Consider the following 26,377-nt stretch of genomic DNA (forward strand, 5'->3'; position numbering starts at 1 on the left):
TTTACATTGAACGTTTGCCATTTTTTGCACCTTGCCATATACCTTAGTACTTTTCTCCTTCAAAATTGTAGGTGACATATACCCCCAGGAAGCTACACTCAACCAATTGAAGTATTGAAAGTGAAAGTGAAGTAGCTCAGTCGTGCAGTCCTGTCTGACTCTTTGCAACCCCATGGATGGTAGCCTACCACGCTCCTCCCTCCATGGTCTTGAAGCAGTGGGTAAATATCCTAGCCCCTTGCCTTTCACTTATATTTCTGGAGTGCATGCTACATAGCACATCAGAGAATGCCTAGAGGAATAGTAACCCAGATGCTTCCAGTAAACAGCTGCATGAAAGCTACCCCATTTCCTCTCCCACTTTCTCTACTCCACTTCTCTTCCTGAAATCACCCTTAAACTATTCACACACAAGGTGCCTCATGCTCTCATCTGGAAGAATCAGAACCAAAACTATAGCAGACAAGTTAAACATTGATTTAATATTATAATTTAATATTCAGTTTATATTCAAATATCTACAATAGTGCAAAAATTTTTTTTCCCCTTAATTCAGGATCTAATCAATGATCACACAAACTAAACAACCTCATCTCCATCATTTTTTTTGTTTGTTTTCCTCATGGAATTAACAGTTTTAAGTATCTTGGACCAGTTTTCTTGTAGCATGTCTTACAGTTTGGATTTGAGTATTTTTTTCCATGATTATATCAGGTTATATACCCACACTGTTTAAGTGGTATTGTGCAGTTCCCACTGAATCACATCAGGAAAAAGTTGTGCCAGTTTTTGAAGACTCAGTTCTAACTGATCTCAGCATTGTAAACCATTTTGTTTTACTTAATCTACCAGTGACCACACGCTGGATCAATTGTGAAATCCTATAGCTGTGCTTTGTTTCACAGAAAAGGCTTTGAATGCATATCTGAGCACTCCACTAAGATGATTAGCCTGGGGAGATTCATTATTTTATCATGATCAACTTTTTAGCACTTCAAGTGGTATTTAAAATGTTGATGGGTTTCAAATGAGTGAATGAAAATATAAATAACCCCAATATAAGTTTTTAGATGTTATAATAACTCCAGGTTCACATATACTAATTAGCATGGTGATGTTTTTTCTTCTTCAATTAATAATCTATAAAAGAAAATTAGCCAACAGCATAGTTGAGGTCATCTATCCCTGGAAAACTAAGTATTATCTATACACATGTATATAAATACCTATGTACACACAAATATATATCTGCATACATATTTCTATGAGTTTTTAATGCTTCTTGGGAATGAAGTAGTTTTTTTTTTTTAATTATGAAATATGGTCTGTTATTTCAGTAATTGAGTATTAAAATTTTTGACATTTTCATCTTTAGAAATACAGCCCATTCACAGCCAGTCATTTTTTAAAATTTGGAAACTATTCATTTTCTTGGTAAGTTTCTCCCCTTCAGAGTGTACATACAATGCAAGTGAGTGCACCAGAATATTTTTAACACATCCTACAGAGAAATGAACTTGAAATCCATGTGGTGAGGAAAATAAATTTACCCTAGATCCTAGTTTTTGCAATGACAGGGTATCTTATTGATCTCCCACTCTTTGCTAACCTGCATGGCCATTTTGTTCTAACCAAACATTATTGTGAATTGGCACTAGTTTTCTTTCTTTCTTTCTTTTTTGAAGGTCTACAATAGCACCACAAAACCTGCCACTCAAAATGTCTCCACAAGGGGTTATCTATTTCAAGTTGTAAAGACTGTGTAGAGGAGAAAAAAGGAAATTTCTCTTAAGAGAAGTGTTACTTTCTACTGTAATATTGCCCTGTCAAGCATTTTACCCTGTGGCTACTTGAACTTTAAAAGGAATACCATACTTCAATTCTCTCCAAAACGCTAATCATTCTAATCTTTCAAAGACTAATCTAGCTAAATAGATTTTTGTGGTTGTTGTTAATCTATTACATCAGCCTTTCTGCTGATTATCTTTGTCAGTCCAGCCCCACAGAACCGCATTTACCAGTCTGACAGCCTAGCCATAACCAGTCACTAAATTCTGTACCGCTCTTCAGTATCCATCCTTTATTGTTTTGACCTGGTTCCATTTCAGCTAGCTTTTCACCTGATTTCTGGCTTCTGCTCCTATATACCATTTATCATACGGGCTCTTGTCTGTTTTTTTAAGTATCAGCATTTGGTTCACCCAGGTTCTCATTCTTGATTTCTTATCAAAGACTCAGGAATTTAGCCTCTCTGTTTATCACCAATTCAACTTCCATGCTAGAGAATCCTTTGGCTCTATTAGAGTTTGTTTGTTTGTTTGTTCATTTGTCTGGTTTTGTTTCCTTAAAGCCTAGCTCCCATATCTGCACATAGTAGAAGAAATTCAGAGATATTCAGGTTTTATCTTTGTTTTCAATTTGCTTTGAAATGAACACCACACCTTATATGCGTATCATCATTTGGCATTATCCCTATTTAACATATTTTATATTCTGACTATCCGTTTAGGTACTGTGCCATATTCCCAGGATATAGGAATACCAAGCATGAATTCATCAAGATCAGATGATGCATTAATCTCCAGTTGTTCTAAATAATAACCCTATAATCGAAAATGCCAACTTTAAAGATACAGTGATGCAGCCACAAGCCACAGAATGTCAGCAGCCACCTGAGCCTGGGCGAGGCTAGAAAGGGATTCTCTTCTAGAGCCTCCAGAGGGAGTGTGGTCTGGCCCACACCTTGATTTGCGGCCCAGTGATATTAACTTCAGACATCTAGCCTCCAGAATCATCAGAGGGTGAATGTATGTTGCTTGAAGTCATAGGTTTATAGTTATTTGTCACAGCAGTCTCAGGAAAGTAAGATAGTTGTTAGTGGTGGTGGTCAGTTGCTAAGTCATGTCTGACTCTTTGTGACCCCATGGACTACAGTGCACCAGGCTTCCCTGTCCTTCATCATCTCCAAGAGCTTGCTCAGACTCATGTCCATTGAGTCAGTGATGCCATCCAACCACCTCATCTTCTGTGGTCCCCTTCTCCTCCTGCCCTCCATCTTTCCCAGCATCAGGATCTTTTCCAATGAGTCAGCTCTTTGCATCAGATGGCCAAAGTATTGGAGCCTCAGCTTAAGCATCAACCATTCCAATGAATATTCAGGGTTGATTTCCTTCAGGAATAACTGGTTTGATCTCCTGGCAGTCCAAGAGGCTCTCAAGAGTCTTTTCCAGTACCATAATTTGAAAGCATCAATTTTGTAGTATTCAGCCTTTTCTATGGTCCAGCTCACACATCCATACCTGACTACTGGAAAGACCATAGCTTTGACCCATACAAGACAGAATTACAACCTAACCTATGGCAGCTAAGTATTTCTTAATAAGAATGCTGAACAAATACACTGAGTACATAGGTAAATAGCTATTGATTGTGTGGCTTGAAAGCTGACAAATTCTCTGAGCAGCATTTTCTGTAACTCTAAAGTCATAGTAAAAGTATTATCTTTTCCCTCTTCCAATGATGATGGAGTAATAACCAGATTCACCCTCCCACTTTAAAAACTAGAAAATGAAAAAATACATATTTTATAGTGTGTTAATAGAAAATTAAAGGGATAGTAAGTAGATAATTGCCATTGGAAAGGTAGTTTTTTCCTTTCCATTCCCAAGAGGAATAGGGTGGGAGGGGCACAAGGAAGCTACAGGGTCAGGTGGCAAAGGGAAAGGAAAGCTATGGGCAAGAGCTTTTATCTTCTATTATAGTTTCTGCAGAAGGAACATGTGAAGTGTTGCCCACTGTTGCCATTAAATTAAATTAAAAGACAGAGATGATCAGACCTGACTTTTAAAAAGCAAGACCAAGCCATACAATGTCTATAAAACATCTACTGTAAATGACTTTAAAATACAAATAAATTAGAAGTATGAAAGGATATACCATACAAATATAAACAAGAGAAAAAATGGGAGTGTCTGTATTAATATTAGACAAAGTATATTTCAAATAAAAGATATTACTACAGATAAAGAATGATATTTCATAATGATAGAAAAAACTTTATCAAGAGAACAGGACAGAGCTAAATATGCATGCATCTAATAATAGAATTTCAGGACCTCCCAACAGTTCAGTGTTTAAGACACAGCTTTCCAATTCGGAGGGTGCAGGTTCAATCATTGTTCACAGAACTAAGATTCCACATGCTGCAGAATTTGGCCAAAAATTAAAATAAATAAATACATACATGCATAAGTAAGTTATAACAGAGTTTCAAAATACAGGAAGCAAAATGTGAAAGAACGGAAGAGAGTCAGACAAATCCCAAATTTTAAGTGGAGATCTCAACGCTCCTCTCTCAATAGTTGGTAAAAGAAATAGCTAGAAAATCTGTAAGAATCTCAGAGTCAATCAACCCCATCAGTCAAATTGACTTAACTGATGTTTAAAAATGTACAGTCTCCAAAAGGAAAAATATGCACTCTTTCCAATTGCACATAGAACATTCACCAAGAGGGGCCATATTTTGAACCACAATACAATGAAAGAGGGAAGACACAAATTACCAGTATCAGGGATAAAAGCAAATACATGACCATAAGTCCCACAGGCATTAAAAGGATAACAAAGGAATACTATGAATAAGACCATGCTAATAAATTAAACAATTTAGATGAGATGGAAAATTTCTTAAAAGACACAAACTACCAAAACTAACGCAAGAGGAAATAACCAAATAACCCAGTATCTTTTAAGTAAATTAATTTCCTATTCACAACTTTCCCACAAATAAAACATGCAGCCCAGGTGGCTTCATTGGCAAATCCTACTACATATATGAGAAATATTAGTAACAATTCTATACAAACTCTCTCAGAATATAGAATAAGAAGGTATGTTTCTCAACCCTTTTATAGCATCAGTGTCACTCTGATGCTAAAATTAGCCAGTGATTTCAAGAAAATTTCAGACCAACACTGTTATAAGAGAAAAATTTCTTAGCAAAATACGAGCAAACCAAATTCAGTAATATATAAAAAAATAAATTATGAACCAGTGAGTTTTATCCTAGAAGGGACAAGTTGATTAGTATTCAAAATCAATGAAATTCACTATATTTATATGCTAAAAAATGACTATCACAATAGATTCAAAAATTATTTTGACATATTTCAAAAAGAGAATAAAAGAGAAATTCTTCAACTTGATTAAGGTGATTGATGAAAAATCTACAGTAAGATCATCCTATGGTGGAAGACTTTACTCTTTCCACCCATGATCAGGAACACAGAGGGTACCCCTTCTCATCACTTCTCTTCAACCTTGTACTGACTGTCTCAACAAGCACAAAATAAGAAAAAGAAATAGAAAATATGAATTTCTGAAATCAAATATTAAAATGTAATAATTCACAAATGATATGTTTGCTATATAGAAAATCCTAAGGAATCTACTAAGGAATCCTAAAATCCTAAGGAATCCTAAAAATTCTACTAGACTTTATGAGTGAGTTTAGTAAGGTTGCATGAAGATTACAAAAAGTCAATTATAGTATTTTAATATATTAATACTGCTGCTGCTAAGTTGCTTCTGTCGTGTCTGACTCTGTGTGACCCCATAGATGGCGGCCCACCAGGCTCCCCCGTCCCTGGGATTCTCCAGGCAAGAACACTGGAGTGGGTTGCCATTTCCTTCTCCAATGCATGAAAGGGAAAAGTGAAAGTGAAGTCACTCGGTCATGTCCGACTCTTCACGACCCCATGGTCTGCAGCCTACCAGGCTCCTCTGTCCATGGGATTTTCCAAGCAAGAGTACTGGAGTGGTGCCATATTAATACTACTGGTGAGCAAATGAAAATTAAAATAAAACCATTTGCAATGGCTTAAAACTAATAAAATCTTAAAGTAAACTTTAGGAAAAACTATAGAAGACTTGCACCCTGAAAATTACAAAATATCCATGAAAGAAATTAAAGCTACACCTAAATTACTCAGACAATTCATGACTGGAAGTTTTAATATTTTAAGATTTCTTTTTCCCCAAAATTCAGCTATAGTTTACTGCATCATAATCAATTCTCCCCCCAAATTTTTATATAGTAATAAACAGGCTGATTTTAATATCTGAGGACTTTACCTGATTTCACGACATACTACAAAGTTAAGGCAGTTAATGTTATAGTATGTTATTAGCGTTAGTAGTTTATAGCATGGCATTAGCAACAGGATAGACAGATAGATGATATATCAGAATAGAGTTCAAAAATAGACCCACACCTTTATAGCTAATTAACTTTTAACAAAGGTACAAAGACAATTCAGTGGGAAGCATCACTGTTTCAACAATGATGCTATAACATTTAGATATCAGTATGTAAAAATTGAACTTCAACTCTTTCCTCTTCTATGTGACAAATATCTGAGTGAATATTAAACCTAATTGTTAGTATGAAAACAATAAAATCTAAAAATGAAACATATAGGAGAAAATGTAAGTGATCTTGGGTTAGAAAAAAAACTTAAAAAATAAATCTCGAAGAATAAAAAAGTAATAGGTTAACCTTTAACAAATTTGAAAGTTAAGCTCTTCAAAAGATACTGCAAAGAGCTGACTCATTGGAAAAGACCTGATGCAGGGAAAGATTGAAGATGGGAGGAGAAGGGGAGACAGAGGATTAGATGGCTGGATGACATCACTGACTCAATGAACGTGAGTCTGGGCAAACTCTGGGAGACGGTGAAGGACTTGGAAGCCTGGCATGCTACAGTCCATGGGGTCTCAAAGAGTTGGACAGGACTTAACGACTGAACAATGAACAACAGGAAAATGAAAATGCAAAACATAAATAGAGAAAATATATCTGATGCAGAACATATATCTGATAAAGAATTTGTATCCAGAATCACAAAAACTCTTATAATTTAATAAGTCTAATATCTAATTTTGTTTAAAAAAAAAATAAGCTAAAAAGTTCTGAAAAGACATTTCATTGAAATACATACCAAAGGGCAAATGAACCCATTAAAAGTGGAAAAGTATCATTAGTCACTCTTGAAATCCAGATAAATATTACAATTAGATAGTACTATATACCTATTGGAGGACTTAAAATATCAAGTTTTGGCAAGACTGTAAGGCAACCAAGCCTCTCATACACTGCTGGTAGGAAGAAACACCAGTACAGCAAATTTGGAACGTAGCTTGAGTGCTCGTTACAAATTTAAATATTCATTCATCATAGAACACAGTAATTTCACACCTAGGTAGTTACCCTAGACATTATATAAACTTATGAAGACTTATATTCAAATACTCACAGTGGCTTTCTTCATAACAGCTAAAACTGGAATACAACTCACAATTTTGTAACCTGCTTAAGGAATAAAAATATCATAGTACATCCATGCAAAGGAATACTATTTGACAATAAATGCAAAGAAAGTATTGAGAACTGCAATTACATGGATGAATCTCAAAGGTATTCATACTAAGTGGGTGAAAAAAAAGCAGAAACAAATACTGCATGCTGCATGGTTCCATTTATATGAAATTTTAAAGAGGGTAAAGAAGGTCAATATTTGTCAGACTCCAGTGGATGGTGGGAAAGATGAGGACATTTCGCAAAAGGTGCAGTATGAGACATTTGGGGGGATAGAAGTAACCTCTATACTCATCGTAGTTGTAGTGATGATACCACTATATGCATTTGTCAAAACTCATCAAATTGTACATAAAAATTGGTGAATACATATACATAGTCATACACACACAAAGCAACACATGAAGTATATTAAAAAACAAAAAAGAATGTCTGCTGTAATAAATTCAAAGAGATGTTTTTGGAGAAAAATAGGTTATACATGTGAAATGTAAAATGTCCTTTTAACCTAGGGTTGCATTATTAGCAAAGGTGTAGCTGAAATCCAAAGAGGTCCTGTTCCCTGATGCCTGTTTCAAAGCACTTTCCTCCTTATGTGGAAAGGAATATGAGTCAGGTAAGTGTTCTGCACTGTGCAAAATTTTTTTCGGGAGAGAGAAATCAATGTTCAGTGCAGGCAACGCAAATGCTTCAGACATTTGTTGATTTGAGGTTACTTGGTCAAATATTAATCTTCATTTTCATTAAAGGTTTGATGCTTGGCATTGGCATTGCCAATAAATCTAATGGATTAAATTATGTGGAAGAAATCACAAAATATTGATCGTCATTCCAAGGCTGAGATGGAAATTACTTATATTGAGATCTGAAAGTCTGTACCAAAGTCATTGACTTTAGAGGGAGTTGCAGGAGGATAAGGGAAATAGTCCCATTAAAATTGCAAACAATTTATCTTAGAGAATTAGAAGACTGCAGTCAAAACTTCTATTTTCAATGTAGTGCATGAGATTTAACCAGGACTTTTCCTCCCAAAATAAAGTGAAGCAAACTAAATAAGATGTGATAAAATATATCAGGATATCACACAAAACCCCTTAAAACTTCACACATTTATATCTTATTTCAGATCCCTCATCTCCTAATAAAATTTTATTAGAAATTCCAGAATATAAACCAGTTAACTTCTTATTGATTAAAAAAAAAGGAAAGAAGTCAAAATTTCTCATTTTTTTATTGATGAGTATAATCTACATTCCAGGCAGCCTCTCTGAGTAAGCACCGGTTTATCTACTGCAATTCTAAGAGGGTATATTGGAAAATTATTTCTCCTCATTTGCACTTCTTTCAAAGGTGACTCCATCATCATTGTCTGAAAGACAGTTGCCCCTCAGTAACAAATGATTACAGCTAAATGAATCCCAGAGAATGTAGAACAAAGGGGTAAGAATGTGAACAGCAATGCAAGATCTATTTTTCATCACTGCATAATGTTTTGCTTCACTGATCTATCACTAAACAACAGCTGCTGGGCTTGAGGCAGAGTGCACCCCAGGAGTGACAAACACCTCTGTTAGTGACTGGGGATCTGGGTTTGCCCGGGGCTTTGAACAAAAGCACTGACTGACAAAGAACTGGTGGGTTAACTTTACTTTGAATCTTCTCAAAAAGTCTTGACTAATGCTCCACCTATCAGCATAACTATATGCAGCAGACCAAAATCCTCCTGAATGTGCATTATCATCACTACAGAGGTAGCTCATTTCTCTTGGAGGGAAGAGTCGCTTGGGAAGACAGCATTTTTAAAATCATCCTCTGCTTTGTCCACAATCGTGGTCTGAAGATCTCCTTTTTTGAAAACCATTCAGATTTAGAATCTCTTTCCCCCTTTTGTCTCATGCTCTTAATACCCTGTTTTATATTTTTCCTCTTACCCCTCCCCTGAACCCACAACGCCATTAAATACCTGCTTACAGAATAGGTTTTGCTTCATCTATAAGTTATCCTAATTAACAAGAATTTCTGTTTCCATTTCCAGATGTTGGAGAATGACCTTCGCATCAGTTTTCTGTGTGTAATTATTGCAAACAGCTAGAACTTTTTTAAAAAAAAAGGTTTTTCATAGCAAATTAATTAAGAATCATAGGGAAAATGAGCACCTTCTTTTTTTCCCCGAAGAGGCAATAAAACAATTTTTTATTGAGAGAAATAAATGCAGACAAAAAAAAGTAAGCCTTGATTACAGTGTCTATTACCATTATTTGAAATGAACATTCCTCTCATAATTTTCAGAACTAATTACATTTTAGAACAGATTACCAGTTCCAAGAAAAGAGTCCTATGTGATTTAACTCTTCCTAGGACAGTTCAGCTCAGTTAAGTCACTCAATCGTGTCCAACTCTTTGCGACCCCATGGACTGCAGCATGCCAGGATTCCCTGTCCATCACCAACTCCCAGAGCTTGCTCAAACTCATGTTCATCGAATTTGTGATACCATCCAACCATCTTATCCTCTGTTGTTGCCTTCTCGTCCTGCCTTCAATCTTTCCCAGCAGTCAGGGTCTTTTAAAATCAGTCTGTTCTTCTCATTGGGTGGCCAAAGTATTGGAGTTTCAGCTTCAGCATCAGTCCTTCCAGTGAATATTCAGGACTGATCTCCTTCAGAATGGACTGGTTGGATCTCCTTGCAGTCCAAGGGACTCTCAAGAGTCTTCTCCAACACCACAGTTCAAAAGCTGTGGCCATGGGAGGTGGTGCCATGGCCGCCGAGTAGAGCAGAGTTCGGGTGACCACCTCACTGGTGGGGTTCTGCCCTTGGTTTGCTGGGTGGGGGCTGGGTGCTGCCAGCCCCCCTTCTAAAGTGCAATGCAAAAGGGACACCGTGTATATGCAGCGTGCGTTTGGTTGTTTTTCTTTTTTTTTAAATTTTTTTGCTTCTGTTTTTCTTTGCAGTTATTAAATCTGTATGCATGGACTTTGAAAAAAAAAAAAAAAAGCATCAAGTCTTCGGTGCTCAGCTTTCTTTATAGTCCAACTCTCACATCCATACATAAATACTGGAAAAACCATAGCTTTGACTAGATGGACCTTTGTTGACAAAGTAATGTCTCTGCTTTCTAATATGTTGTCTAGACACTGTTTTAAAAATACTTTTAGTGAGGAGATATGCTATTAATTCAGTTTTAGGAAAAAAAAATCACTAACAGTTTAAAATGATTTAAAATTAAAATGCCCAATAGCTTACTTTTCCAGGTTTATAGAATTATCCAGCATTAAATTTTTTTATAAGAGACTGTTATGACACAGAAAATACTTTTCTTTTTGTATTTTCTTCTCTCTCTCTCACTGTTGAAAATTATGATTTTTACAATGTGATCAAATTTTCAAATCTTATAACTACACCTGGTGGCTCAGATGGTAAAGAATCTGCCTGCAATTCGGGAGACCTGTGTTTGATCCCTGAGTTGGGAAGATCCCCTGGAGAAGGGAATGGCTACCCACTGCAGTATTCTGGCGTGAAGAATTCCATGGACAGAGGAGCCTGGCAGGCTACACAGTCCATGGGGCCACAGAGAGCTGGACATGAGTGAGCGACTTTCACTTACTTAAATCACAGGTCCTTCTATTCTTGCTAGCAAGTGCAGTAATTTCACATTCTACGAAACTCTTATTAGAAAGACTTGCTTGCTTTATACATTTAAAGTCATGATCCATCTGTCAATCCATCTATCCATCTATTCTTCATTTGTTTAGACAGCAAAGAAAATCATGAAGCAAACATAATGTGGCAAGGACAGCAGCAGACCTTGGGGATGCAAAGATAAGAAGTCAGTGTTCATGATCCAGAATTAAACTTTAGTGGTAAGGCAGACTTGCATATATTAAAGCCACTGTGCACCAGGTAATTGGTTAAAAAAGACTTTTTGCACAAGAGGGGCATAGAGGAAGAACCTCAGTCTTTTGGAAGGCATCAGGTAGATCCAAAGCAAAAGTAGCATTTGAACTGAGTTTTGAAGGATAAGTGGGGGATAATTGGATCAGAAGGAGAAAATATTTTTAGGCATAGGGAGTACTACTGAAAGGTGCAGAGTTAGGAAGTAGAGCTAATATGTTCAGTTATGTAGAAGTGAATTCAGCACTGCTAGATACAAATGTTTGAGATGAGATCTGGAAGATAGAATAGGATCAGGAGATAAAATTTAGGGAGGAGTGTATGAAGGATTTTGTAGGCCTGATTTTGAATTTTAAATACTATCATCTTTCACTTGAGAATTATTGAAGAATTTGAGTCAAAAAAAATGAACATTATCTCTCTTCAAAATAAAGAAAACCTAACATGGCCATGAAATTAAAAGACACTTGTTCCTTGGAAGGAAAGCTATGACAAGCCTAGAGAGCATATTAAAAAGTAGAGACATCACTTTGCTGACAGAGGTCCGTATAGTCAAAGCTATGGTTTTTCCAGTAGTCATATACAGATGTGAGACTTGGACCATAAAGACAGCTGAGCTCCAAGAAGAACTGATGCTTTCAAGCTGTGTTGTTGGAGAAGACTCATGAAAGTTGTTTGAACTGCAAGGGACCAGTTAATCCTAAAGGAAGTCAACCTTGAATATCCATTGGAAGGACTGATGTTAAAGCTGAAGCTCCAATACTTTGGCCACCTGATGCAAAGAGCTGACTCATTGGAAAAGATCTTGGTGCTGGAAAAGATTGAGGGCAGGAGGAAAAGGGGATGACAGAGGATGAGATGGTTGGATGGCATCACTGACTCAATGCACATGAGTTTGAGCAAACTGGGAGATAGTGAAGGACAGGGAAGTCTGTCACACTCCAGTCCATGGAGTTGCAAAGAGTTGGACACAGCTTAGTGACTGAACAACAACAAGAGCACAACATTGTAAAACAACTATACTCCTTTAAAAATTAATTTTAAAAAACTGCCAATAAAATGTTCCTATGATAAACTTTAAAAATCATTTGAATTAAAATTATTATATGTCTCTATAATTTCCTGTGCTGTGTTTAGTCGCTCAGTCGTGTCTGACTCTTTGCAATCTCATGGACTGTATGTAGCCCGTCAGGTTCTTCTGTCCATGGGGATTCTCCAGGCAAGAATACTGGTGTGGGTTGCCACAATCTCCTCCAGGGGATCTTCCCAACCCAGGGATCAAACCCAGGTCTCCAGCATTGCAGGTGGATTCTTTACTGTCTGAGCCACCAGGAAAGCCCTATCTGTTATCTACTTGTCCATCTACCTAGCAAATCAGGATTTACATTGATATTCATATGGAATATATTATTTCCTTAGATAGTTTTGATACTCTTTTCATGGTGATTTAGATGAGAACTAATGAAGAGTAAACTGTCTTGAATTCTTCATACGAATTAAGCATTTTATGCTGATAAGTGCATCAGTCTCATTTGCTAACTACATTTGGAAATGAATTAAGTGAGAAGAAAAATAGCTCCTAGTGCCAAAAACACTCACCTCTATGCCCCTTTCTATTTGCAAGTTTTCTGACTCTTCTATCCCAGACACTTTCACTTCATATCCTTCTGTCACTTCAACTCCCATTTGGCACTCTCCATCCTTCCAAAGTCGCATTTCCTGGTCTTCAGAGGGGATTTTGAGTGATACAGCCATATGTAAAACAAATGGATAAGGACCAGACAACAAGATTTTTCTACAATTAGGGAATTCTTGAATACAAAAGTGTTTTGTGGTTTCCAGATAAATGAGACAATACAAGCTAAAACACCTAGCGTAATGCTTTGTATAGTCTCTTGAAAATGAGTTAATGTATGCAAAAGCAGTTCACACTTTTCTCAGGCATCTAGCACATGCTGATGGTGATTCACACCTCTGTGTCTAGGAAAGTTAAATGCCAGTGTGAGGACAAAGAATGAAAAGAAAGCACCATATTGGAAAGTGTGTTCCATCTGGTATTGCATATATATGTGCTGTTGTGACTTTATTTTTCATTATCTTGAACAGTAAGATTTTAAAAGGACCCAGTATTGCAAATTGTGATCCAAGGAAAGGAAACAGGATGATTTCAAGATTAGCTGACACATTTATTCTCATGGATATATAATATGCAAATTATAAGGTGGTAACCTACTAAAGGCAGCTATACAATTGGCAGCTTTGCAAAGTTTATATATATATATATATATATATATATATATATCATTGAGCATGCTACATTATCACCAAGTATCATCTGAAAATGCCAACTTCCATGATATAAGTTTTAAATTCTTTTACAGTAGGACTCCAGGAATGACCGAACATGGGGGAATCGGATTCAATCTCTGGTTTCTTCACCCACACAAACACACACAAATGACTACACACTCATCCCCCAACAAACACATATTGCAGTCTTATTGAACTCTAATGGGAGCTACCAGAATCCCAGCCATCAAAGTCTTAGATAAGAGAACTTTGGTTTAGGGTCTGGTCTCAGGATCAAAAACATACAGACTATAATAACATGGGAGACAGAGGAAGAAAACAAAGAGATACTGTGACTTGGGGGTTATAAAAGCAGTAGGACTCACCCCAGACAGTGTCCCCCAGTTCTGTCAATGGACACATAGCGTAGTGGTCTTAATCTCCAGTTCTTCCAGATGGTAAAGGAAAGGCTATTGCTGAATATTCTGTTGTAATCAGATTTGACACAAGAATTGGTTTCCATGTGTAAGTCTATATGAGAATATATATTCACTAGCAGGTCCAATTATGAATCTATGATGGCAAAAGAGATGGAAACAAGATAAGGGCTGAAAAGAAATATTGCACACACACAAAAATGTGAAGGCAATTTCAGGCATAGTTAGCATTTTTCTTTGGAATTACTTACTCAAATTCATATTGCCTAGTTGGTTCCTACATTTAAATGATTTAATCATCTACTTAAGTAAACAACTTGAAACATTTGATTGAACCAAGAATTGAATTCAATTAAATCAAGAAGGTAAAATCTGTGTAGATGAAGTCAGCACCATAAAAACATATTCTCAGTCATATATCCTCCCTTTTATTTCACAAAACACTGGCCTTGCAGTTCTACTATCATTTTTCAACGTGGACGTGTGGTGAGAATTCAAGGCTGAAATCCTAATAGACAATTCATTTCTGGATTATCTTGAGTTAACTTATTTCCTCAGAATGAATTTTGTACAATTGCTAGTTAATTAACGAGTCTAAAGACAAGGGTGTGAGCAGTAGGCCTTAGAGCAGTCCCCGTTAATAGAAAATACATTTAGAACATTCAATGTGCTTGATTAGTCTCCCCAGTTAGAAAATCCTGTTGCAGACAACATGCAGTGAGGTTTAAATAATTTTTTCCTGCCCTTGGGGGTTTGATATTCTTAATGACTAATTGTTTTCTGAAAAAGAAAAGAAAATGCAATGTTTTCCAGTAGGAAGTATAGTTTAGGTGACAATTGAAAATCTAATTTGAAAATCTAAAGAAAAAGAATTTCTCTTAAATTCATTTGCATAATAATATGATGAGGGCTCACTATGTATATAATGCTGTAGAAAACTATAAAAATGTGCCTCCCATGGTCTTTGCTGTCAAACATTCTGCCATTTTATTAGGGAGATATGGCCAAGGAACATTTATTTATACACATTACAAAATAGTGTATAAAAAGCTCTTATTAAATACAGGTATATTTTTGTGAGGAGGTAGGTTAGAACCATGACTGGGGAGGTCCTTGAAAAACTCAGTAGACAAAGGCCATGATTCTTTTATGAGGGCAAATAGTCATAAAAATATAAGTAAACATCCCTCTATTCTATTCATGGAGGCAGGATTTCACTTGTTGAAAAATAAATCTAGATAATTATTCCAAGATTAAGCCATAGTCTTTAAGTTCTCAAAAATGGAGTACAAAAGGGGGCAGTTTTATTAAACTATAATAGAACACTGTTTCCAAGAGAGTGAGAAGAAATATTCAGTATTAGGCACTTAGATGTCTACTGAAACTGTTTTCATACTTAGCAATCCCTGTTTATCACAGTAGTAGTTTGGTTTAGTGTGACATTCAAACAACTCAACTTCTCTCTTCTGAGTTGTTCCTTTAGCAAATTGTTTTTGAAGATGTCCAGGGAACTTGGAGGAGGAGCCTGGTAGGCTGGAGTCCATGGGGTCGCTGAGGGTCGGACACGACTGAACGACTTCACTTTCAAGTTTCACTTTCATGCATTGGAGAAGGAAATGGCAACCCACTCCAGTGTTCTTGCCTGGAGAATCCCAGGGACGGGGGAGTCTGGTGGGCTGCCATCTATGGGGTCACACAGAGTCTGGCATGACTGAAGTGACTTAGCAGCAGCAGCAGGGAACTTGGGAACACCTGCTTTACTGGCTCAAACCCTTTATAGTAAAACCCATCTGTGTAGGTTAAGATCTAAGTAGATTCATAAAATCTCAACCAAAGAAATGTGAAAGAAAATGTATAGAGCTCTCCAGAAGCCTGTAGTACCAAACATAAGTCCAAATTTAGACTCCAGTTCAAAGAAGCTGAGGATGGGCCAGAATAAAGCAAGTTTGGTCAGGAGGTGTTATGTTAGATTTAATCAATGTGCTGTTGGGGAATAAATGGGAAAGTAATCATTGGAAGCAAGCAGGTATTCAAGGATATGTCTTTTCACACCAGAAACGGCATCACAGTGGCATGGTTTAAGCCAGAGTCGAATCTGCTGACATGCAGCCTTCCCCGTCTGTGTTGCAATTGAAAAGGATGAATTGTAGATGACAATAAGAATTTCAGCTTGGAGATGTTGAGAAATAAAGGTCTTTAGCATCATATCATAAATACTAGAGAATTATAAGACCTCACAGAAATGTCACAGGGAGAAAGTGGCAATTACATAAGTGGTCCAGGAACATGAAAGTCAAGGATATTGTCCTAGGAATTTTATTAATTGGAATACATGATCTGTGAGCTACATATAAGACAATCATTACCTAGAAGGATCTGTCCTCCTCATTTATATTACATGGACTAACTTGCGTTACTTAATACAAATGAACCAAGAAAAACAATAGCCAGAAAAATAAAAAGTAAAAGCTTTGAGGGTAATACAATTTTAATCACCCAAATACCTTTAATCAACAACAAATAACTTACAATGATAAGGTATTCCTTATCAATGATGCATCTTACAGAGCATTAAAAAATTAAGTCAAAAAAATCTAATATGAAAAGAAATAAATAGCTCCTTAATTCACAAACACTGTTTAAATGATTGTGTGTATTGCAATGATGGCAGGTTCAAAAATGACTCCTAATGAAGACAAGAATCAATATCTCATTGCTTAAATTCCAAATAATTATAAGTACTATAAACTTCACACTCACCCATGACATTAATCATTCCTAATGAAGACTGGACAACCGTTAGGTTAGATCCATGTCTTAATTATGAGGCATAATGTTTCTCATTGAAAGGAGTGTTTGCAAAATAAGCTGCTACTATCTTGAATCATCTCTCCTTTCTCTGTGTCGTTGTATTTGCCTTGGTTTACGTAATCATCACAATTAGGCAACTTTATCTGTCCCTCTGCCTTCCAAGTTCTGACCTAAATACAAGCCTCTTTACAAGGATCTCAAATTGTTGTTTAATTTTTACTAGCTAACAAAAAATGGTCTTTTTTAAAACCAAAAAAAGTCTTGGAATCCTTTTACTGCCAAAGACCTAAATTAGACAACTGACCCTACTCAGATTTTCCATGGTTCTCCCCAGACTGAACAAGCATTTAGATAGAGGCATAAGGAGAGAGAAATCTAATAATGTCATATTAAAGATTGTGAATTGGATTGCTTGCATATTCCACAAACTTGAGAAGTCAGAACTGTAGCCTGGATAGTTCTCTCAGCCCAGCCTACTCATCCCTTCTCTCTGACACATGTGTTACTGCTGGGCTTCTGAGCAGAGCTTGCATGAGTCACTAAGGAGACAGAATTCAGAAACACTGAGTTACAAATCTCTAGTAATTTAGAGAGAAATAGATTTTTTTTTTTTCCCCTCAAACAAGACAGAGACCTGTAATGTGAGGTTTCAGTCTTGAAGTAAAAGGAGAGTGATTTCAAGATTCAGTTTCAACAAGGTAGGTATCATCTTGATAAAATAATTTGTTGGTCATAATTCTGCTACTTAAAGGACATAAAACCAGATAAGCAACAGGATTTTTTAAAGATTTCTTTGACAAATCAGTTTGGTATCACTTTTGTTTTCATTTTTTGGACACACTTCAAATTACAGTGATACTTGGAGTTCACCAATAGTCTCTGGAGATGATATTTCTTGTTTCAATTCATTCTCTGGTGACTATAAGCATGCAAATAACTCTGCCTCAGTTTCCCTGACAAAATCATGCTGATAGAAAGCTGTTTGAACAATCATTCATGATTTAAGAAGACCTGAATGGAAGCGTTACAGATAAGGTATAACACTTCTTCACCTCATTTGCCTATCTGAAAGAGTAACTGAATATATAAAATATAAAAAACTTTTTACAGGTCTTTTCTACTGGAAACTCTCCAAGGTCACAGACAGAAAGAAATATGACAGATTATATTAATTCAATTTAGGAGATGGGGGAAATGAGGCATGGGAAAGTTTAGTTATCTCCTCTCATTTTTCTACTTTACATACTTTTATGAGATGCAAAAAACAAATAATGCACTTTGCAGTCAAGCACTTAAAAGATTATGCTCTGTGGAACCCCAGTTTGAGGGGATATTAAAAGGACCAAAATAAGTTTGGAAAATCCTAGTTTACATATAATTAAACTCTAATGTGGGGCTCCTAAGAAAAGATACACTAAATTGGTTTTTTTTTGTTTTTTTAAATCTCTCTTAGCTAGAAGAGTTGTCAAGACTTCATAGATGAGTAAGGACAGAAAATAACCTTGAAATAGACTTCCTGTTTTTGCAAATAAAAAGTTGAATGCTTTTCTTAGATATTTCAATATAAATTTAGTCAGCTTCACCTAAGACTAAAGTGTCAAAAACAATTTAAGTGATAAACAAAGAACACAATAAAAGGGTGGTTCTAACCTTGTAGAAGCTGGTCATCAGGGAGCAAGAAATGTGTGGCAGTGAGGAGGGGGCCTTTGGGGTCTGTGAAGTAGTTGATTCAGGAATGAGGAGTGAAGTGGTTCTCTCTGAGCTGGCTGGAACTCTGAGAAGTGACTTTACATATGAACTCCAAGTGCAGAGTGTGAAGAGCTAGAATGTCTACAGTTCAGCCTTTTGTGCGTGAAGCCCTTTTGGGTGATGGTAACATTTCTCTTCTGTGACCCTGGAAAGGTATTCACTATGGCAAGCAAAGATGCACTCCCCTCTATCACACCTCCAGCCTGTTGTTTAGGAATAGCCTCATAGATCCGCTCAGATCCTCAGAGCTTTGTAGACCATAATTTCCACTAGAGACTCTTACCCTCACCACTTGACCAGGAGGCCCTATTTGTTCCACCAGAGACACTCAAGTGCCACTGGTGTTCTGAGCCGCTGGTTCCATGGTGAGCGTTTCAGTCCTCGGCAGCAGTAGTTCAATGTAACAAGAATCCCTAGAAGTGTAATTGCGAGGACAGAGGACATAAAGCCTGATCGGTTCTCTTGATGTCAAGGAAGCTAATAAACTTAGAAATAGAGAACTTCCCTGGTGGCTCAGATGGTAAAGAATCTGCTTGCAATTCAGCAGACCTGGGTTTTATCCTTGGGTCAGAAAGATCCCCCGGAGAAGGAAATGGCAACCCAACTCAGCATTCTTGACTGGAGAACTTCATGGACAGAGGAGCCTGAAGGGCTACAGTCCTTAGGGTGGCAAAAAGTCGGAGATGACTCCAGTATTCTTGCCTGGAGAATCCTATTGACAGAACAGCCTGGGGGGCTACCGTCCATGCGGTCACAAAGAGCTGGACACGACTGAGCAGCTGAGCATAGCATGGCACAGCAAAGAAAACTGCCAGCCTTTGTAACAGTATCTGCATACTTTTAGCAAATATTATGGCTGCTGTGGGAGCCTGGGATGTACCCATTTTTTTGCCTTCAAGCTCAACTTTCCAAGAAGCCTCCCTTCAGCACCCATACTCCTGCTTTTTATACCAAGACTAAAATGAGTCTGGTTGAATTCTTACTGTTGGGAACTGGTAAACGCTCAGAAATCTTGGATGCATAAGGAAGAAGGTTATCTACTGTCACTACCATTCTGATTGATGGTAATCCATAACTTTTATCTCAGACTATAAAGTAACCCTAAATCCTCCAATTACAACTTATTTTTTATAGTATTTAAAAAATAATTTTATGTACTAATTTATCTTTTTGGCTGTTCTGGGTCTTTGTTTCTGCACAGGCTTTCTCTAGTTGCAGTGAGTAGGGGCTATGTTGCAATGAGTGGGCTTTTCACTGTGGTGGCTTCACTTCTTGCTCTAGGGTGCATGGGCTTCAGTAGTTGCAGCATGTGGGCTTAGTATTTACATGGCTCCAAAGCTCTAGAAAGACCCTGATGCTGGGAAAATTCGAAAACAGGAGGAGAAGGGGATGACAGAAGATGAGATGGTTGGATGGCATCACGGACTCGATGGACTTGATTTTGAGCAAGGTCTGGGAGCTGGTGATGGACAGGGAAGCCTGGCGTGCTGCATTCCATGGGGTCACAAAGAGTTGGACATGATTGAGCGACTGGACTTAACTGAAATGAGAGCTCTAGAACACAGTTTCAATAGTTGTGGCATAGGGGCTTAGTTGCTTCGAGGCACATGGGATCTTCTAGGATCAGGGATCGAACCGTGTCTCCTGCATTGTCAGGTGAATTCTTTACCACTGACCCATGAGGAAAGCCCCACAACTTATTTTTAATACAGAGTTTTTTTTTTCAAAGCCTCAAATATGCTAACATGCATTTTAATATGCATTAGAAAATCTACAAATAAATATGATTCTATATTCCCAAGCATTTCATCATGGAGTCCTATTTTTAAAAAGCACCTCATGAGACACACTTCCGGAAATGATGGGAAGTGTTCAAAATTCTTTCTGAGCTCTTGATAAGCCATCAGTGAGGCTATGAAGAGCTTTTAACCGACAACAATTGTCTGGATCACTGCTGTGGTTTAAATTTGAAGCCAGGCAATGAATGGCTTTCTCACTGGTATCAGACTACTCAGATTCCTTCATTCTAACCTTTCCACTTAGAAGTAGATATAAGAAATTTCATTTGCTAAACAAACACCCTACCAAATACCTCACTAACAATAGCTCATAAGACAATTATTTTAATTTTAACCTAATGTGAAAGGACTGATGTTGAAGCTGAAACTCCAATACTTTGGTCACCTGATGTGAAGAGCTGACTCATTTGAAAAGATCCTGATGCTGAGAAAGATTGGGGCCGGAGGAGAAGGGGATGGCAGAGGATGAGATGGTTGGATGGCATCACCGACTCAATGGACATGAGTTTGGATAAACTCTGGGAGTTGGTGATGGACAGGGAGGCCTGGCATGCTGCAGTTCATGGGGTCGCAAAGAGTTGGACACAACTGAGCGACTGAACTGAACTGAACAGAATGTGTTATCACTCAGCTGTGTCTGAGTCTTTGCAACCCCATGGACTGTAGCCCTCCAGGCTCTTTTGTCCACAGAATTCTCTAGACAAGAATACTGGAGTGGGTAGACATTCCCCTCCCCAGAGGATCTTCCTGACCCAGGGATCAAACAGAGGTCTCCTATTTTACAGGCAGAGTTTTTACTGTCTGAGCCACCAGGGAAGTCCAATTTTAACATAGGAAACAGCTAAGTTTTAGACTGTAAACATGTATTTTAGGGATTCATACAATTTCTGTGTCCCTTGTGTTGTTTTATTGGAAGAAAACATAACCCTTTTCCTTCTTCTTCTAATACTATCATTCTTCGTGTAAAATGTTTTTACTAAATAAAATGTACCTTATTGGATTAGTTGCTTCTATTATTTCTGAATCCAAATGCAAATATAATCAAGGACTATTATGAATTCATTCTAGACCAAATATCTCTCTTTATTACACACACACAATTTTATTTTTCCTTCTTCTTAGACACACCTTCCACATATGGTTTCTTCCATTTCTGAAACATTTTTTTACAATTACCTCTGTGTTCTTTAATATTACATGTGTTTACTTAAAGAGGTGGCTTTTAAGGAAATAATTTAACTGGTATCTATTAATCAGTCATTTTATCACTTACTCTGTGAGAGACATTATAATTTTTGCTACAATCTAAGCAGACAAGTGTTACTACCGTCTGGTTTAATGATGGAGAAAATGAGGTACACAGAAATTATTTTATTTGCTGAAAATCCTGAGCCATAGGGAGGGGATTTCTGAGTATAAACACAGGTTTAGAGATCTCCTTGCACATATTCTTTGTTCAAAACCCCCTGCTTGCCTTGAGCTCTTTGACAAATTGTCTTGTTCTAGTTGTTTTGACTTTTTGGACCTCTGTATTCAAATTGCCTCTGCCTCTTGGACAAATACTAATCAAACTTCTCTTTGGTCAAAGTTAGAAAACATCATCTGGGGGCCGCACGATAAAAAAAAAAAAAAAAAAAAAAAGACAAGCAGAGAAAATCTAAGGGAGAATTAGAAACAAGGTCAAGGGTGTTACATAGAAAAGAACAAAATAATGCCATCTGCAGCCACATAGATGAATCCAGAGATTGAGTGAGGTAAGTCAGAGAGAGATAGAGAAATATCATATGATATCACTTATATGTGGAATATAAAAAAGGATACAAATGAGCTGCAGTACATGGGGTCGCAAAGAGTTGGACACGACTGAGCAACTGAACTGAACTGAAATGAACTTGTCTACAAAACAGAAAAAGAGTTACAGATGGAAAAAGCAAACTTATGTTTACCAGGGTGTAAGGGGATGGAAAGGGTCAACTGGGAGAATGATTGATATATACACACTACTATATATTTAATAGATAACTAACAAGGACCTACTATATAGCATAGAGATACCCCTCGTCCAAGATAAGGAGTAGTGGCTGCACTTTGCTGGAGCAGCCCTGAAGAGATACCCCATGCCCAAGGTAAGAGAAACCCAAGTAAGACGGTAGGTGTTGCAAGAGGGCATCAGAGGGCAGACACACTGAAACCATACTCACAGAAACTAGTCAGTCTAATCACACTAGGACCACAGCCTTGTCTAACTCAGTGAAACTAAGCCATGCCCATGGGGCAACCCAAGATGGGTGGGTCATGGTGGAGAGATCTGACAGAATGTGGTCCACTGGAAAAGGGAATGGCAAACCACTTCAGTATTCTTGCCTTGAGAACCCCATGAACAGTATGAAAAGGCAAAATGATAGGATAATGAAAGAGGAACTCCCCAGGTCAGTAGGTGCCCACTATGCTACTGGAGATCAGTGAAGAAATAACTCCAGAAAGAATGAAGGGATGGAGCCAAAGCAAAAAGAATACCCAGCTGTGGATGTGACTGGTGATAGAAGCAAGGTCTGATGCAGTAAAGAGCAATATTGCATAGGAACCTGGAAAGTCAGGTCCATGAATCAAGGCAAATTGGAAGTGGTCAAACAAGAGATGGCAAGAGTGAACATCAACATTCTAGGAATCAGCGAACTCAAATGGACTTGAATGGGTGAATTTAACTCAGATGACCATTATATCTACTACTGCGGGCAGGAATCCCTCAGAAGAAATGGAGTAGCCATCATGGTCAACAAAAGAGTCCGAAATGCAGTACTTGGATGCAATCTCAAAAATGACAGAATGATCTCTGTTCGTTTCCAAGGCAAACCATTCAATATCACAGTAATCCAGGTCTATGTCCCAATCAGTAATGCTGAAGAAGCTGAAGTTGAACGGTTCTATGAAGACCTAGAAGACCTTTTAGAACTAACACCCAAAAAAGATGTCCTTTTCATTATAGGGGACTGGAATGCAAAAGTAGGAAGTCAGGAAACACCTGGAGTAACAGGCAAATTTGGCCTTGGAATACGGAATGAAGCAGGACAAAGGCTAATAGAGTTTTGCCAAGAAAATGCACTGGTCATATAAAACACCCTCTTCCAACAACACAAGAGAAGACTCTATACATGGACATCACCAGATGGTCAACACTGAAATCAGATTGATTATATTCTTTGCAGCCAAAGATGGAGAAGCTCTATACAGACAGCAAAACAAGACCAGGAGCTGACTGTGGCCCAGATCATGAACTCCTTAGTACCAAATTCAGACTTAAATTGAAGAAAGTAGGGAAAACCACTAGACCATTCAGGTATGACCTAAATCAAATCCCTTATGATTATATAGTGGAAGTGAGAAATAGATTTAAGGGCCTAGATCTGATAGGTAGAGTGCCTGATGAACTATGGAATGAGGTTCATGACATTGTACAGGAGACAGGGATCAAGACCATTCCAATGGAAAAGAAATGCAAAAAAGCAAAATGGCTGTCTGGGGAGGCCTTACAAATAGCTGTGAAAAGAAGAGAAGGGAAAAGCAAAGGAGAAAAGGAAAGATATAAACATCTGAATGCAGAGTTCCAAAGAATAGCAAGAAGAGATAAGAAAGCCTTCCTCAGCGATCAATGCAAAGAAATAGAGGAAAACAACAGAATGGGAAAGACTAGAGATCGCTTCAGAAAATTAGAGATACCAGGGGAACATTTCATGCAAAGATGGGCTCAATAAAGGACAGAAATGGTATGGACCTAACAGAAGCAGAAGACATTCAGAAGAGATGGCAAGGATACACAGAAGAACTGTGCGAAAAAGACTTTCACGACCCAGATAATCACGATGGTGTGATCACTCACCTAGAGCCAGACATCCTGGAATGTGAAGTCAAGTGAGCCTTAGAAAGCATCACTACGAACAAAGCTAGAGGAGATGATGGAATTCCAGTTCAGCTATTTCAAATCCTGAAAGATGATGCTGTGAAAGTGCTGCACTCAATATACCAGCAAATTGGAAAACTCAGCAGTGGCCACAAGACTGGAAAATGTCAGTTTCCATTCCAATCCCAAAGAAAGGAAATGCCAAAGAATGCTCAAACTACCACACAATTGCACTCATCTCACATGCTAGTAAAGTAATGCTGAAAATTCTCCAAGCCAGGTTCAGCAATATGTGAACCGTGAACTACCTGATGTTCAAGCTGGTTTCAGAAAAGGCAGAGGAACTAGAGATTAAATTGCCAACATCTTCTGGATCATGGAAAAAGCAAGAGAGCTCCAGAAAACCATTTATTTCTGCTTTATTGACTATGCCAAAGCCTTTGACTTTGTGGATCACAATAAACTGTGGAAAATTCTGAAAGAGATGGGAATACCAGACCACCTGATCTGCCTCTTGAGAAATGTGTATGCAGGTCAGGAAGCATCAGTTGGAACTGGACATGGAACAACAGACTGGTTCCAAATAGGAAAAGGAGTACGTCAAGGCTGTATATTGTCACCCTGCTTATTTAACTTATATGCAGAGTACATCATGAGAAACTCTGGACTGGAAGAAACACAAGCTGGAATCAAGATTGCAGGGAGAAATATCAATAACCTCAGATATTCAGATGACACCACCCTTATGGCGGAAAGTGAAGAGGAACTAAGAAGCCTCTTGAGGAAAGTGAAAGTGGAGAGTGAAAAAGTTGGCTTAAAGCTCAACATTCAGAAAACAAAGATCATGGCATCTGGTCCCATCACTTCATGGGAAATAGATGGGGAAATGGTGGAAACAGTGTCAGACTTTATCTTTTTGGGCTCCAAAATCACTGCAGATGGTGACTGCAGCCATGAAATTAAGACCCTTACTCCTTGGAAGAAAAGTTCTGACCAACTTAGATAGCATATTCAAAAGCAGAGACATTACTTTGCCAACAAAGGTCCGTCTAGTCAAGGCTATGGTTTTTCCTGTGGTCACGTATGGATGTGAGAGTTGGACTGTGAAGAAGGCTGAGTGCCGAAGAATTGATGCTTTTGAGCTGTGGTGTTGGAGAAGACTCTTGAGAGTCCCTTGGACTGCAAGGAGATCCAACCAGTCCATTCTGAAGGAGATCAGCCCTGGGATTTCTTTGGAAGGAATGATGCTAAAGCTGAAATTCCAGTACTTTGGCCACCTCATGCGAAGCGTTGACTCATGGGAAAAGACTCTGATGCTGGGAGGGATTGGGGGAAGGAGAAGGGGCCGACAGAGAATGAGATGGCTGGATGGCATCACTGACTCGATGGACATGAGTCTGGGTGAGCTCTGGGAGTTGGTGATGGACAGGGAGGCCTGGCGTGCTGCGATTCATGGGGTCGCAAAGAGTCGGACACGACTGAGTGACTGAACTGAACTGATATAGCATAGAGAACTCTACTCAATATTCTATAATGGGCTATATGGGAAAGTAATGCATGAAAAGAATGAATATATGTATATATATAATAGATTTATTTTGCTGTACACCAGAAACTAACACAAGATTGTAAATCTACTGTACTACAATAAATTTTTTAAAAAGATCAAGGGTATTTTACATCAATCCTCTAAAAAATATGAATATTCCCTCAGGTTTTATTAAATGAAGGGTCAAGAAATAGCTACCTGAGGAAAATGGTACTCTCAGCTTTGCAAAGTGATTTGCTCCTATTTTGTAAAATATATTTTGCCTTCTCATAAGAGATTTCTTTGGCAAATGATTTATTGAAGGAATATTCACAAGAGAATCCTGTGGAGAAATTAAGGGAAATAGTATTGGACCAAGATAAAGAAGGTAGGTAAACATGTAGTTTCACCAAAGGTTAGCCTGAGCTGTTCTCAAAAGGCACTGTGGAGAGTGAAGTGTTCTACAAGATTGCCTACCAAGAGGCTGTTAGATATTATATCAGTTCATTCTTTTGCACAAATGACCTCAGGAAGAAGTTAGCATAACACCTCCCAGGCCTCTCTGGACTTTGTGGTTCCTTCATCAGTCAGTGGAAATCC

The sequence above is a fragment of the Bubalus bubalis genome, chromosome 18, assembly GCF_019923935.1.
Source record: "Bubalus bubalis isolate 160015118507 breed Murrah chromosome 18, NDDB_SH_1, whole genome shotgun sequence".
In the NCBI taxonomy this organism is placed as follows: Eukaryota; Metazoa; Chordata; class Mammalia; order Artiodactyla; family Bovidae; genus Bubalus; species Bubalus bubalis.